The sequence below is a fragment of the Colobus angolensis genome, unplaced genomic scaffold, assembly GCF_000951035.1.
Source record: "Colobus angolensis palliatus isolate OR3802 unplaced genomic scaffold, Cang.pa_1.0 Scaffold351, whole genome shotgun sequence".
In the NCBI taxonomy this organism is placed as follows: Eukaryota; Metazoa; Chordata; class Mammalia; order Primates; family Cercopithecidae; genus Colobus; species Colobus angolensis.
In genome coordinates, this window is record NW_012116833.1 from 1,920,307 (window position 1) to 1,937,195 (window position 16,889).

At 39.9% G+C, this 16,889-nt stretch overlaps 1 pseudogene; it reads left to right on the top strand.

Annotated features, from left to right (window-relative positions):
- The first annotated feature begins 11,848 nt into the window (after nucleotides 1–11,848).
- On the top strand, nucleotides 11,849–13,213 carry LOC105519561 (annotated as a pseudogene).
- The last annotated feature ends 3,676 nt before the right edge of the window (nucleotides 13,214–16,889 follow it).

Sequence of the window (16,889 nt, forward strand, 5' to 3'; positions counted from 1 at the left end):
TCTTCCTTTGACCCCACCGATTTTCCCCCTCCCTGATAGCATCATGATCCTCCACCAGAGCATCGTGATCCTCCATGGTATGTCTCTGCTCCAGCTCTACCCCTCTCCCGCCTTCTCTCCAACCACCCTGCTTCTGACTCTGAGTCCTCTCTGTCTCCATCCCTCACCTGCTCTCAGGCCCAACATGCTCAGCAACCAGCTCCCTTGCTTCCTCTCCAGGAAGTAGCAGGAGCCAAGAGGATCGTCCGTGTCTATGTCCCTTTTTCCCTCTCCCATCTCTCCCAAATTGAGAAATATCTCAGGTCCTTCTCCTCCAATCCCAATACTTATATCAAAGAATTTGAATATCTTACCCAATCTAATGAATTCACTTGGCATGATCTCTACATTATCCTCTCTTCTACCCTCCTTCCAGAAGAGAATAAAAGAGTGTGGCTCTCAGCACAGGCACATGCCAATAATCTTCTTTGGCAAGATCCTACTAAGCCTGTAGAAGCCACTGTTGTTCCCTGGGAAAAGCCTTCCTGGGAGTACCAACCCACAAACCCCAGCCGAGCATCTCATAACCTTATAATTACTTGCCTCATTGCAGGCCTTAACAAAGCTGCCCATAAGGCTATAAATTTTGAAAAACTTAAGGAAATTTCCCAAAACCAGATGAAAATCTTGCTCAATTCCTTTCCTGCTTTACAGAGGCTTTCCAAAAATATACCCACATTGACCTTGCCTCCCAGGAAGGAACTGCTGTTCTTAATACCCATTTTATCTCCCAATCCACACCCAGTATGCGGCACAAGCTTCAGAAGCTTGATGATGCCCTCAAACCCCACAATGAGATCTTCTTAATTTAGCTCTCAAAGTCTTTAACAATGGTGATGAGGAAAGAAAGGCAAAAACAGGCAGTTTCAAATGCTTGCTTCTGCCATCAGGGGCCCTGCAGGCCAACAGGGCCACAGCTCCACACAGAAGCCTCCTAGCAATCCACTTCCACGTGGTGCCTGTTGCAAGTGTGGCAGTGAAGGCCACTAGTCCTGACAATGCTCTAACCCAGATAAGTCCACCAAGCTGTGCTCCTTCTGCAGAGGACCCCACCGGAAGTTGGACTGTGAGTGGCCCCCGCAAGGACCGCCCCCATTCCTTCCTGAGCCGGCCAAAACCTCCTACTCAGATCTCATGGGCCTTGTTGCTGAAGACTGATGGGGCCCTGGAGCAGACACCCCAGCAACTACTATCTCTTCATCTGAGCCAAGCGTAACCCTGATGGTGGCAGGTAGGCCAGGATTTTTTTTTTTTTTAAATTAATACCAGGACAACCCACTCGGCTTTACCTAATTTTTCAGGACCCACCAAGTCCTCCCAGGTCTCTGTTGTAGGAATTGATAGTTAAGTCTCCAAATCCCGAGCCGACCCTCCACTCTTCTGCTCCCTGCACACCGTTTCCTTCACTCACTCTTTCTTAGTCCTGCCCCCATGTCCAACTCCACTCCTAGGCAGAAACATCCTTTCAAAAATCCACACTACTCTCCACCTCCATGGTGACCTACTTAGGAATTCAACTTCCTCCTGGGGCCCAGGCTATGACCCCCACCTGAGTGGCACTAAGCCACCTCCAAAAGCGAAGTCCTTTCCTTCCAGGACTAGCAGGCTTATTTAGAATAGAGATTCCCAACTTTGCCCTCCTAGCTCCCCCATTGTATGAAGCGACAAAAGGTCCTCTCAATTAACCCCTAAACTCCTCACATAACATACTCCCTAGCTCCGTGAACTCCAAACTGCTCGTCACTACACCAGCTCTGTCCTTACCTAGTATCTCCCAAACTTTCATTCTCTATACTGCCGAAAGTCAAGGAATAGCCCTCAGTATCTTAGGGCAACAGAAAGAAGACCCTCCTTCCTTTGCACCTGTAGCCTACCTCTCTAAACAATTAGAAAACACAGTCAGAGGATGGCCAACCTGTCTTAGAGTGCTAGCAACAACAGCCACTTTAGCTCTAAAAATAAAAAATAAAAAAAAAAAAAAACAGGAAACTAACATTCAGTCAAAATAACACCATCTACAGTCCTCATAATCTACAGGATTTCCTCTCCTCCCGAGCATTAGGCTCCCTTCCTCCTTCACGGATTCGATTATTCCATGCTCTCTTTATCGAAAATCCCGAATTCAGTCTTGCCGGAAGTGGTCCCCTCAACCCAACATCCTTACTCCCTGTATCCCCTACCTCTCCTACCCATTCTTGCACTGACATCCTACATCACCTGCAGCCTCACTTTCCAAACACTTCCTCTGAGCCTCTCACCGACCCCAGAGACTAACTATTTATAGATGGCTCCTCTTCTGGACCCACTGACTCCCCCAGAATTGCTGGGTAAGAGGTTGTTTCCCTTGACGAAGTAATTGAAGCTAAGCCCCTACCTCCAGGAACCTCCTCTCAGAAAGCAGAACTCATAGCTCTCACCAGAGTCCTAACCCTTTCCAAAGGCAAATGAGTCAACATTTACACAGACTCCAAATATGCATATCACAGTCTTCATTCCCACATCATCACCTGGCAAGAGAGGGGATTCCTCACTGCCAAAGGGACCTGTATCACTAACGGCCCCTTTATTTATCAACTCCTTCAGGCTGCGTATCTCCCAATTAAGGCAGGAGCTATACACTGTCGGGAACATCAAACAGGGACAGAAAGGCCAATGAGGGAACTGATTAATCTCAAGAGGGAACAGAAAGGCCAATGGGGCAGCAAAAAAGGCCTCCCTTTCTTCCACTCCTGCCTCCCTCCTCCTCATTACCCCTGCAATCCAAACTCAATACTCTCCCACTGAAAGGACCTTATTACTACAATAAGGAGCCTTCCTTCAAGGGGACTGGATAGTTAAGGACCAGAAGCTAGTCTTTCCCCAGAGCCAAACCGACAAAATCCTGACATCTCTCCACCAATCCTTCCGTATTGGTACACGTCCCCTGTATCTCCTCCTCTACCCATATTTCTTCTCCCCTCACCTATTCACCTCACTAAAAAACATAACTTCAAACTGTCATATATACTCTGTCACCTCCTTTCAAAGAGCCCTCCACTCCCCATCTATTCCTACACACCAGCTAAGAGGAACACTTCTAGGGGAAGAGTGGCAAATAAACTTCACCCACATGCCTCCTGTCAAAAAACCAAAATTCCTTCTCACTCTTATAAACACCTTCTCTGGGTGGGTGGAGGCATTTCCTACCTCTTCAAAAAAGCCGCATTAGTCTCCCAGATCCTTTCACAGAAGTCATCCTTAGGTTTAATCTCCCTCGTTCCATTCAATCAGACAATGGCCCTGGCTTTATTTCCCAAATCACCCAAGAGGTCTCCCAGTCCCTTGGCATCCAGTGACACCTCCGTATCCTATATCGACCCCAATCATCAGGAAAAGTCAAAAGGGCAAATGGAATCCTTAAAACTCAGTTGACCAAGCTCACTCTAGAAGTCCAGAGGCCCTGGACTTTCCTCCTACCCATAGTTCTAGTCCTTCCTCAGCCCATTTAAATTAATATATAGACGCCCTTTCATCTTACAAAACAGGCCTCCTTCTAATTCTCAGTTAGGAGAATACCTCCAAACACTCTCCCTCATCTGCCATCTCCTCTGCAAACAGGCAGACCAGGCCCTCACAAAACCGCATAAAGGCCCTTGACACCTCCCACATCCTTAACAAAAATTCAGAGTAATGTAAGGGCTGACACCTCCTCTATTTATCCCTCTTCCCTTGGCTCCCCTCTCCATACACCATCCCTATACACACCACCCACGACTGTCTCCTTATCCCAACATCCAACAGCACTCCCACATCAATCTTAGTAAACAGAAAGTGCTTCCTCTTACACTGGGAAAACAAAAACAAAAACAAAAACCTCCCAGCCTAAACCAAACACCTCTTTACAACCACTTACAGCAGCAGCCCCAGCAGGGACCCTAAGAGTATGGAAGCATTAGAATAACAAAATAGTGCATCTTTTTAGCATACACAACCAGTTCTGTCTACCAAGCCAAGGCATACTTTTCCTGTGTGGTACCTCAACTTATATTTGCCTCCCCTCTAACTGGACAAGCACCTGCACCCTGCTTTTCCTCAGTCCAAAAATCAATGTTGCCCCAGGAGACCAGCCCCTACCAATCCCAGTTAATACCCCTATCCGACACCGCCATGCTATACAACTCATACATCTGTTAGTAGCCCTCAGAATAACTACAGGAGTTGGAACTGGGATTGTGGAATTAACCACCTCTGTTTCCTATTACCAGGAAAGGGGTGGCCACATGGGAAGTTCATGCCTTGTGCAGACGGTATGAAGCTGACCTCTTTAGTTCCTCTGTGGTGGTCTGGTGTTCAATCTGTGAGGTGGGAGCCTGTTGGCATTTGCTTTGCTGAGAGTTCTTTTTCCTTTTCACCCAGTAAATTTCACTCCTCACTCTTCTATGTGTCCACAAACTTAATTTTTCCTGGTCGTGTGACAAGAATCCGGTTTTAGCTGAACTAAGGAGAAAGTTCTGCAACACAACTATTCTAAAAAGATAAACACAAGTCAGTGGCAGTGAGACATCCCACAGAAGGGGTCCAGAGTCAGATCTGTCAGGAGTGGATGGAGCAGTCATCCTTCTTGTGGTGTTCCCTCCCCCAACTTACAAAGAATCACAAGCTAAGAATGTAATTAGTCTCTGTAATGGAAATATAGAGGTTATCAGCATCTTGTTTTGAGATGAACTCATTAGAGGAAAATCCCTTTCCTGTAGACATTGGTGTGTGACCCAGACCGTTGAGCCATCATCCATGATGTTTTCATAGTTTGTGACCACACAAACCAGTGCATCTGAAACAGTCCCAGAGTCTGAGTTCTTTCCATTGAGTAGAGAGATTTCATCAGATTTTAGTTTGGCACAGGTGGTGCTGGGACTGAAACAGCTAACAGCAGACATAGTGATATTTCATCTTACAGTCAGGTCCAGGCAATAAAGATCTGTAAATTCAGAAATTAAAAAAAGAAAAAAAAAAGAAAGAAAGAAAGAAAGAAAAGGTAGTGGCTTTCTTTCAGCAGCAGCAAAGCCTAGATACTGTGGAACCAGATACACAGCCAAGGCCCAACCTTGCAACAGGCTTTTCTAAGGATAGCAACCTCAGGCCTGCTATTTTAACCCACCCACTGTCTGACCAGTCCCAATGAGATGAGCTAGGTACCTCAGTTGGAAATGCAGAAATCACCCGTCTTCTGCACTGATCTCACTGGGAGCTGCAGACTAGAGCTGTTCCTATTTGGCCATCTTGCCAGCCACCTCTGAGGAAATACTTAAATAAATGAAGAAACTAGCCATGCAGATGTCTGGGGTAAGGGCACTCTAGGCCAAGGGAGCAAAATGTCAAAGGCTAATAATAAAACTGCCTTTGCAAAAATTATAACAGGAAATTATGATAGTAAATGAGATCACTCCTGACTCCACCTTGCTTCTAACCTTTAAGCTGTCCTTCATTCCTGGGCCTAGACCAAACTAACTTTGGGAAGGAATTCAGTTCATGGTTTGACTCTGAAATAAAATTTATAATAGCCCTTTTCTGAAAAGACACACTTCTTGCCCAGGGACCAGTCTGCCTTTGCAGGACTAACAAATTAGCTACATGATTAGAAATTATGGTTTAGGAGTCATGCAGTGTCTGACTTCAAGAGTCTGAACCTTCCCAAATTGCTCCTGGGAAGAGCAACACTATTGTAAAACCTCAGATCAGTGCTTGAGATATTTTGCAGACCCTGCACTCAATAGATCTACTGACACGACCCATATCAGTAATCTGGCTCAACCAGTTCTGCCATCCCAGCCAGGAACAGAAGAAAAACTCACTTTGACCCCCTATGATTCGATCTCCTCAATATTTCCCACTTCCCAAGCCCCTAGCCTCCAAATTATCTTTAAAAACTCTCGTCCCCAAATTCTCAAGGAGAGTGATTTATGTAATAAAACTCCAGTTTCCCACACAACCGGCTCTGCATGAATTACTCTTTCTTCATTGCAATTTCCCTGTCTTGAAAAATCAACTCTGTCTAGTCAGCGGGCACTGTGAACCCATTGGGTGGTTACATTAATGTGAGAAAATGAGAGGAAAATTATTGGAGATAAAGCTAGTAAATTAATAGAGATTCAGATTATGTAGGGCCCTGTGGCCTATTATAACATTCTTTGGTTTTTACTCAGATACAAACGATTGGAAGGTTTTGACACAGTTATGACATAATTTCACATACATTTTAATAGAATCACTCTGGATTCTTTTTGAGAATAGACTATAAGGGGATAAGGATAGCAGCAAGTAGACTATTTGGAAGGCTATTTCAATAATCCAGGTGAGAAATGATAAGGACTTGTATTCGACATGTAGCAGTGAAGGTGGTAAAAAGTGGTCAGATTTTTGTGAAGTGATCAGAAGTGGTCATATATTTTTAAAGGTGGAAGCAACTGGATTTTCTAAGATTTGGATGTAGGAAAAAAGAAAAGAGAGGACTCAGGATATCAAGTGTTTGGTCCTAGTCAACTACATAAGGAAGCATTTGCCATTTAATTTGATGGGAAAGACTGAAAAGCAAGTTTAAGATCAGGACACGAGGAGGGGAAACTGGGAGTTCAGATTTGGACATATTAATATTTAGGTATCAACTGAAAAGCTAAGAAGTATCAAGTGGGCAGTAATTCATACAGCTCTAAAGTTCATCAAAGCAGACTGAGCTGCAAAAGCACGATTAAGAAATAGTAAATTAGATAGATAGATAGATAGATAGATAGATAGATAGATAGATAGAAAATTGATAGATTGATATGTAGATATCTCTGAATAAGGTCATCAAAAGGTTTTTTTATTATAAGAAAAAGAGAATTCTGAGGACTGATTTATGGAGTAATCCAATAATAACAAGTGAGAGAGATGAGGAAGAACCAGCAAACAAGACTGAGAAGGAGTAGCCAGTGAGATAGGAGGAAAAAATCATGAATGTTCATGTGGTGTCCTAAAAGCTAATAAATTAAGTGTAAGAAAGTGTAGTTAATCAACTGTATTAAGTGCTAATGATAGGTCAAGGAAGATAAGGGATAAGAAATAGCCTTAGATTTAGTAATATTAAGTTCACTGGTGAGCTTGATTTAAAAAAATTTAAATAGTATCAGGTTGACAAATGTTTGATTGTAGTGAGCTTTAGAATCTGGTAGAGTGAGGTGGAAAATTAATTCTAAATATTTCCACTTCTACTCCTCAAAGCCATACAGAGTTTAGTTATATGTAGAAAAAGGGGAAACCACCACAAACTACATATTCTGCGATAGTAGGAGATAAAGCCTGTAAAGATGTGTAGTCAAAATTGCCCCATATTAGAGGAGTCTTCACCAACTGTGTTGTGATACCATGGTGATATAACCGGGAGCAATAAGAACAGTGAAGGCGTCTATCAGTGCCAGATCTCAGATATAAACAAAGAAACGTGGAAAACAACTCTGGCTTTTAGCCTTTATCTTCTTCTAGAGTAGTTGCCTATTAAGGACTCAATCAGAAAAATTGAAGTTATTCAAACATGAGGCAAAGAAAATTCTGCTTACAGTTAGGAAATAAAAGGTTACTAGAGAATTCCCAGGTCAATTTTTATTCCTTATATTTCTTGTCCTATTCAACCTTAACAATAAGATAACATCATAAACGCATTTTTTAAAATCAATGGTTTGACAATGCAATGAAATCCATATGAACTAATATCAAAAGAGAGAAAACCCCTTCCAAGGTAAGGCAAGACCCCCAAGCAATGTAATCTCTAAAGGCATAGTGGATGAAGGAGTGTATTAATTATCTATTGCCATATAACAAATTACTCCAAACTCAGTGACTTAAAAAAATAAAGATTTACTGCCTCATAATTTCTGTGGATCATGGTAGCTTCTTAGGGTGGTTCTGGCTCCAGGGTCTCTGATGAGGTTGCAGTCAAACTATCAGTTGGGGTTGAATGGAGGAGGGTATGTTTCCATGTTTACTCATGTTGGGCCTTTTGGTAGTTGGCCTGAATGATTTCACCACATGACAGCTGATTTCCCTCTCCCTGAGGCTGTTTTACAACATAGTATCTAGATTCCACAAGAGTATGTGATTTAAGAGAGAGTGAGAAAGAGTACATTCAAGAAAGAAACTGCACTCTTTTTGTACCCTAATCTAGGTGAGGCATACCATCACTTCTGCCACAGTTTAGTCACTAGAAACTAGTCACTAATTCCAAGATACTCTCAAGAGGAGGAAATTAAGTTGCACCCTTTAAAAGAAGGAGTATCAAGAATTTGTGGACATACCTTTGAAACTACCACAAGTAGTAAACCCAGCAAAATAGTAGGTATTTCCAGAATAAAGATAAACCAACTGAAACTTTAGCAGCTCATCTGGGCTGGCAAAAGAGGTATCAAACAATTGATATTTGTAGAACACTTCACTCAAGGACAGTAGAATACATATTCCTGTGTAGTACACATAGAAAATTTACCAAGATACACCATATTCTGGGCCATAAGACATTTCTCAATAAATTTAAGAGGATTCAAGTCATATAAAGTATGTTCTCTGACCAGACTGGGATTAAATTAGAAAATAGTAACAGTAAGATTTCTGGAAACAAAAAAAAACCGTAGCTGTTCAGAAACTAAATAACATACTTCTAAGTAACACACAGGTCAATTAAAACCGTCTGGGGAATAAGAAAGCATTATGAGCTACATTAAAAAGGAAATACAACCTATCAAAATGTGTTCAATTATGCTAAAGTAGTATGTAGGGGGGAAATTTATAGCACCAAACACATATATTGGAACAGAAGAAAGGCCTCAAATAATTGTCCTTTGCTTCCATGTTAAGAAACTAGAGAACAGAAATTAATGGAATAGATAACAGAAAAACAATAGACAAAGTCAATCAAACCAAACTGATTCTTCAAGAAGATCAATATCATTGATAGAAAAGACAGAAGGCCCCATATTACCAATACTAGCAAGAAGAGGCATGGCTTCACTGCAGGCTCTATTAGATATTAAAAAGAAAAGTTTGACTACTTATGTGAAAATGAAAAATTTCTTGAAAGATAAACTTCAAGAAAATCACTCAAGAAGAAATAGATAACCTGATTAGTCCTAATTCAATGAAATGTATGTACTGACAAAGACAAAAAGAAAGACTAAGTTGTTATCTTAATAAAGACAAAAGAAGCACTGTACAATATCCGAAATCCATTCTAGAAAAAAATGCTCAACAAATTAGGAATGAGCGCGCTCTCTCTCTCTCTCTCTCACACACACACACACACACACAAAACCTAGCACTAAGATTACACTTAATGGTAAAAAACTGAATGCTTCCCCCATAAGATCCGACATAAGGCTACAATTTTGCTCTCACAGTCTATTATCAATATTTTGTTGGAGATTCTTTTTTTCTTTTTTTTTTTTTGAGGTGGAGTCTCGCTCTGTCGCCCGGAACTGGAGTGCAGTGGCCGGATCTCAGCTCACTGCAAGCTCTGCCTCCCGGGTTTACGCCATTCTCCTGCCTCAGCCTCCCGAGTAGCTGGGACTACAGGCGCCCGCCACCTCGCCCGGCTAGTTTTTGTATTTTTAGTAGAGACGGGGTTTCACTGTGTTAGCCAGGATGGTCTCGATCTCCTGACCTCGTGATCCGCCCGTCTCGGCCTCCCAAAGTGCTGGGATTACAGGCTTGAGCCACCGCGCCCGGCGGAGATTCTATTCAATATAATAAGGCAAGAAAACTAAGCTATATTAGAAAAGCAGTGAAATTATCTTAATTCACAGACATCATGAATATCTACATAGAAAATCTCATGGCATCTCCAAAATACTCTACCAGAACTAACTGAGCTTAATAACATTGTAGAATTCAAAGTTGGCATACAAAAATCAATTATATCGCTGCTATCAATAAACAGTTTAAAATTAAAATTTCTAAAAAATATCATTGGCAATAGCATTAAAAACACATGAAATGTGAGAAATAAATCTAACAAAAGACATACTAAATGTGAAAAATAAAAGCTAAAAAAAGATTTCTGAGATACATTAAACAAGAACAAAATAAATAGAAAAACACCCATGTTCATGCATAAGAAGTCTTGTTGTTAAGATTTTCTTCATATTGATGTGTAGATTCAATGCACTTTTGATCAAAATCCAAGAAAATAAGTTGTTGTCCAAGAAGTTGACAAATTATTTCTGAAATTTGAATGAAAATACAAAGGACCTAAAATAAGCAAAACAACTTTTTAAAAGAACAACACTCAGCCAGGCGCGGTGGCTCATGCCTGTAATCCCAGCACTTTGAGATGCTTAGGTGGGCAGATTGAGCTCAGGAGGCCAAGACCAGCCTGGGCAACATGGCAAAACCCTGTCTCTGCAAAAAATACAAGAAAATAGCAGAGCATGGTGGCACACATATGTATTACTAACTACTGGGAGGCTGAGGTGGAAGGATCACCTGAGCCCAGGAGGTCGAGGCTGCAGTGAGTGAAGATTGCACTACTTCATTCCATCCTGGGCAACAGAGTGAGATTCTGTCTCAAAAAACACAGAGAGTTCCCACGGACACTGTGCCGCCACACAGGCACAGCATCCTCAACTGTCAACAACCTGCACCAGCGTGGTACATTTGTTACAATCAATGAATCTATACTGACATATAATTACAACCCCGAATCTGTAATTTACATTGAGGTACACTGTACAGGTTTTTAGAAATATTAAATGGCATATATCATGTATTTTAGTATCACACAGAATAGTTTCATTCCCCTAAAATTCCTCTATGTTCTGCCTATTTATCTCTTCCTCTCTTCTTTTTCCTAGCAACCACTAATCCTTTTATTGTTTCCATAGTTTTGCCTTTTCTAGAATGTCATGTGATTGGAATCATACAGTAAATAGCCTTTCCAAAGTGGTGTCTTTCTTTCACTTAATAATATGTATTTAAGTTTTCACCATGTTTTTTCATGGCTTGATAATTCAGTTCTTTTTATTACTGAATGATATTGCATTATGTAGATGTACCACAATTTATTTATACATTCACCTTCTGAAGGACATTTTGGGTGATTCCAAGTTTTTGCAATTGTGAATAAAGCTGCTGTAAATATCTATGTACAGGTACTTTTGTGTAGCCATGTATTTCAATTCATTTGGGTAAACATAAAAGAGCATAATTGCTGGATCATATGATTAAGAGAATATATAGTTTTGTAAGAATGTCAATCTGTCTTTCAGAGTGGCTGTATCATTTTGTATTCCTGACAGCAATGAAAGAGAGTTCCCATTGCTTCACTTTCTTACCAACATTTAACATTGTCATTGTTTTGGATGTTGGCCATTCTAATGCATGCACAGTGGTATCTCATTGTTGTTTTAATTTGCAACTCCTTAATGACCTACGGATGTTGAGCATCTTTTCATATGCTTATTTGCCAAATTTATATATTTTTTGATGTGGTGTCCGTTCAAGTATTTTGCCTATTTTTTAATCAGGTTGTTCATTTTATTACTGTATAATTTTAAGAGTTCTTTTTTGTATTTTAGATATCAGTCCTTCATCAGATGTGTGTTTTGCAAATATTTTCTCTCAGTCTGTGGCTTATCTTCTCAGTCTCTTGAAGACCCATCTTTTACCAAGGTGCAACATCAATTCAGTGAAAAAAAAAAAAAGTATTTAAAAAAATGGTGCTGGTACCATCGGATATCCAAATGTGAAACAAAACAAAGCAAAACAGAGTCTTCTGCCTGCTTCTGGACGAGCGAGGAGACTTGTGGTCTGGTTCTTGGACTTCCCTAGCAGCATGGCGTCCAAATGCCAATCTCCACTCTCACCTCAAAAGAAGAAATCAAGACCACCTCCTGCTCTGGGACTGGAGGAGACATCGACCTCTGTAGGCTTGCCAAAGAAGGAAGAAAAAGAACAGCAAGAAGGCATTGAACACATCGATGAAGTACAAAATGAAATAGACAGACTTAATGAACAAGCCAGTGAGGAGATTATGAATGTAGAGCAGAAATATAAGAAACTCCACTAATCATTTTTTCAGAAGGGGTCAGAATTTATCACCAAAATCCCAAATTTTGGGGTAACAACGTTTGTCAACCATCCACAAATATCTACACTACTTGGGGAGGAGGACAAAGAGACACTGCATTATTTGACCAGAGTTGAAGTGACAGAATTTGAAGATATTAAATCAGGTTAGAGAATAGATTTTTATTTTGATGAAAATCCTTACCTTGAAAATAAAGATCTCTCCAAAGAATTTCATCTGCATGAGAGTGGTGATTCATCTTCAAAGTGTTAGGCAGGAATCTGGACCCAACATGGCGGCGTTACCTGGCATAGCAGGCCCTTTGTTCGAGCAGGCCCTTTGTTCCAGGCTTCCCCTCCTCTTTGAACACACCCTCAGACTTACATACATCAGAGGTTCCAGCTGGGTGGCCACACTCCCCCATGACCTGCAGCTCACCTGCATTCCATAAGTTCGTAAACAGCAGGTTTGGTTAACAGTTTCCAAAGACCCCTTCCTTGTGACCCTTACTCAATTCCTGATCTAGTAGTTTCAAGACCCCCCAGGCCCTGTTTGCACAACCAGCTTCCCTACCTCTCAGGCTATAGAAGCCCCTACCGTCCTCCCTCAGCGCGACTTCCTCGGCCCACGCCTTTGGACGGAGGAACCTCCCATGCGAGCCCTAACAAAAGGCTATTCTCATTGCCAGTTGCCTGTGTCTTCGTTCCCAGTTCAGCTCCAGCCTCAGTTTACCTTTACACAAAATCCACTGAAATCAAATGATATTCTGGAAATGATTTGATGAAATGTTCAAGTCAAACACAGAATAAAGCCAGCAGGAAGAGGCAGCATGAGGAACCAGAGAGCTTCTTTACCTGGTTTACTGACCATTCTGATGTAGGTGCCGATGAGTTAGATGTCATCAAAGATGATATTTGACCAAACCAATTATAGTACTACTTGGTTCCTGACATGGATGATGAAGAAGGGGAAGAAGGAGATGATGATGATGAAGAGGAGGAAAGATTAGAAGATATTGATGAAGAAGGGGATGAGGATGAAAGTGAAGAAGATGAAAATGATGATGAAGGGGAGGATGGAGAGGAGGATGAAGGAGAAGATGACTAATAGAACACAGAAGGATTTCAATCTTAATTTTTTAAAATTTTCTCCAGTCCCTGGGAACAAGTTGCAGTCTTTTTTATTTTTTTTCCTCTTGTACTCAGTTGCCCTGTTCTTGAGGTCTCTTTTCTCTACACCATGTTTCTCAACTTATTTGGGGGGAAATACCTTGAGCAGAATCCAATGGGAAAAGAGTCTCTACCCCTTTCTGTTTGAAATTCATTTTTATCCCTTCCTGTCTGAACAAAAACTCTATGGAATCAACACCACCGAACTCTGTGGGAAAACAGAAAAACCTGCTCCCTTCACTTTGCTGGAAGCTGGAGCGTGCCAGGCCCCTGTGTAGTAGTGCATAGAATTCTTGCTTTTTTCCTCCTTTCTCTATATATTGGGCTCAGAGAGTACACTGTGTCTCTATGTGAATATGGACAGCTAGCATTTACCAACAAGTGTCTGTCTACTTTCTCTTGTTTAAAAAAAGAAAAAGAATTATAAAAATGGGGTTATGGAAGATCAGCAAAGGGTGTTTGAGATGTTTGGTTGGGTTAAGTAGGCATTTTGACAACATGACTTCTCCTTTGGCATGTTTAATTGTGATATTTGACAGACATCCTTGCAGTTTAAGATGACACTTTTAAAACAAATTATCTCCTAATGATGAGTTGAGCCCTGCCACTCAATGGGAGAATCAGCAGAACCTGTAGGATCTTACTTGGAATTGACATTCTCTATTGTAATTTTGTTCCTGTTTATTTTTAAATTTTCTTTTTGTTTCACTGGAAAGGAAAGATGATGCTCAGTTTTCAATGTTAAAAGTGTACAAGTTACTTTGTTGAAATAAAACTAAATGTGTACACCAAGAATTTGATGCTTTTCTTTCAGCATAGGTATGCTTACTATGACCTTCCAAGTGTGACTTGTATAACATCACTATCAAACTTTGTCACCCTAACTTTGTACTTTTTGATACGCACTTTGCAGGATGACCTCAGGGCTATGTGGATTGAGTAATGGGATTTGAATCAATGTATTAATATCTCCATGGCTGGGAATGGTGGGGACAATTTGTCACTGTTTTATGAAAATATTCACATCATTTGGGATACCAGATTGCTCAATACTTTCTGAGTATATTGAACCCTTGATTTTTATCTCCAAGTGGCAGTTTTTAAAATTGGCCTTTTACTTGGATATAAAATAATAATGCCTGCCACCACCATCCAACAGACCTGGTGCTCTAATGCCAAGTTATACATGGGACAGTTGCTAGCATGTCTTCATTGGCTATAAAAAATGTGACCACAAAGATAGGCACTCAGAGTAAGAAGTCTGTGATGGTTGGCAGTAACTGTCCCTCCTCTCTGGTTTAAAGCTCTCAAATGTGACTATGTGAATCTGGGTGGGATAATGGACTCAGCTCTGTCTGCTCAAAGCCATTGTGCAGGGAAGCACCCTAATGCATAAGCTTTTTAATGGTGTAAAATATAGTAGCTGAAATTAAATGCCACTTTTTCAGAGGTGAATTAATGGACAGGTCAACCCTGGATGGATGGTATGTAATTTCTGCACAAGTCTCTGTTTAGTAAATACATCGTTATATACCAATCAGGAATCTTGCTCCAATAAAGGAACATAAAGATTTTTAAAAAACAAAAACAAAACAAAAAACTTTAATTGTATGCATTTCTTGTACCATATACAAAAATAACCGAGTTAGATCTAAATAACAAATTGGTATAATAATAAATACATAAATAATAAATATTAATACAGTATTATTTATTTAATATTTATTTAATAAATCCTAAAACTAAAAAAATTGTTGATGAAAACAGAGCAGAAATATTTTTGTGACCTTGGGTTAGGCAAAGATTTTTTTGGATACAGAAATAGAAGCATTGTATCTTTTAATTAATTTTTACTTTTATTTCAATAGACTTGGGGATACAGGCATTTTTGGTTACATGGATAAGTCCTTTAGTGATGATTTCTGAGATTTTAGTCACCCAAACACCCAAACACTGTCCCCAGTATGTAGTCTTTTCTCCCTCACCCACTCCCAACCGTCCCCATGAGTCTCCAAAATCCATTATATCATTCTTATGCCTTTGCATCCTCATGGTTTAGCTCCTACAAGTGAAAAAGTATGATATTTGGTTTTATATTTCTTCGTTACTTCATTTAGAATAATGACCTCCAGTTCCATCCAAGTTGCTGAAAACTACATTATTTCATTCCTTTTTATGGTTGAGTAGTACTCCATGTTGTATGTATATCACATTTGTTAATCCTCTCATCAGTTAATGAGCACTTAGATTGATTCCATATATTTGCAATTGTGAGTTGTGCCATGATAAACATATGCATGCAGGTGTCTTTTTGATATAATGACTTCTCCTTTGAGTAGTTACCCAGTAGTGGGATTGATGGATCAAATGGTGTTTTATTTTCTTGCAGCTATTGTAAAAGTGATTGAGTTTTTTATTTATTCTCAGCTTGGTCACTGCTGGTGTATAGCAGTGCTACTGATTTGTGTACATCGATTTTGTAACCTGAGACTTTACTGAATTCATTTATCAAATGTAAGAGTCTTTTGGAGTAGTGTTTAGGGTTTTCTAGGTATACTGTCATATCATCAGCAAACAGCAATTGCTTGACCACTTCTTTTCTAATTTGGATGCCCATTTTTTTCTTCCTCTTGCCTGAGTTTTCTGGCAAGGCCTTCCAGTATAATGTTGAGTAGAAGTGGTAAAAGTGGGCATCCTTTTTAAAGCTAAGATACTGATAAATATCTAAATATCCAGAATCATGTGCCAGCAAGTTTTTAATAGCTATAGAAATTAATTCTTGCTATTAAATATAATATCAGAAAATTTTGCAATTTTCACATATCAAGCCCGAGAATATTATTGTCTTCAAACATAGAGATTTTATAAATTATAGAGATTATATTCCATGAAAGAAAAAAATGTAAGTATTACTAGAGGCAAAATTAAAAGGAAATATAGATCTGTAGTAACCAAGCTATGTAAAACAACCATTTTATTTTGGCCACATTATTCCAATGAATTCCTATATAGTGAGTTCTCATCTTAAAAGGAAGCTCTGTGAATCTGAAGAGTATAAACATATGACATAAATGTACACATTTCTTTTTTTTTATGTTTTAGCAAGCTCAAGGTGACACCTACTTGAGCAGAAAATTTAGGATCATGTCTTCCTCTTGAAATATCAGATAATACTGACAATGACTTACTGAAGGAAATATTTTTTGGCACAGATTTATGTTGTAATGTCAGTCTCAAAGTCAGATTTCATTATAGTCTTACTCATATTTTACTTGTTTCTCTCTAGCATTTTTCATAATTCAACCTGTGAAGTACCTCAGTGATTACAAAATTATGGGATTCAAAGAGGTGTCTCCAACTCTCAGAGACAAACAAGAATCACAGCGAAAGTTAAAGGAAAAATGCAGCAACCTTTCTCTAGACCCAAATACTTTCATAGATAACAAGCATCACATAAATGAAAACCACAAAATTTATCTCCATAAGAGCCATTACAAGGACTACAGATATACACATGGTTTTCAGAGTTCTGGGTCTCAAATGAATCCTATTCATCTCCTAATTGCTGAGGGTTACATCTCTGGCATTCCACCCAAATTCCGTAAGCCCTAGGT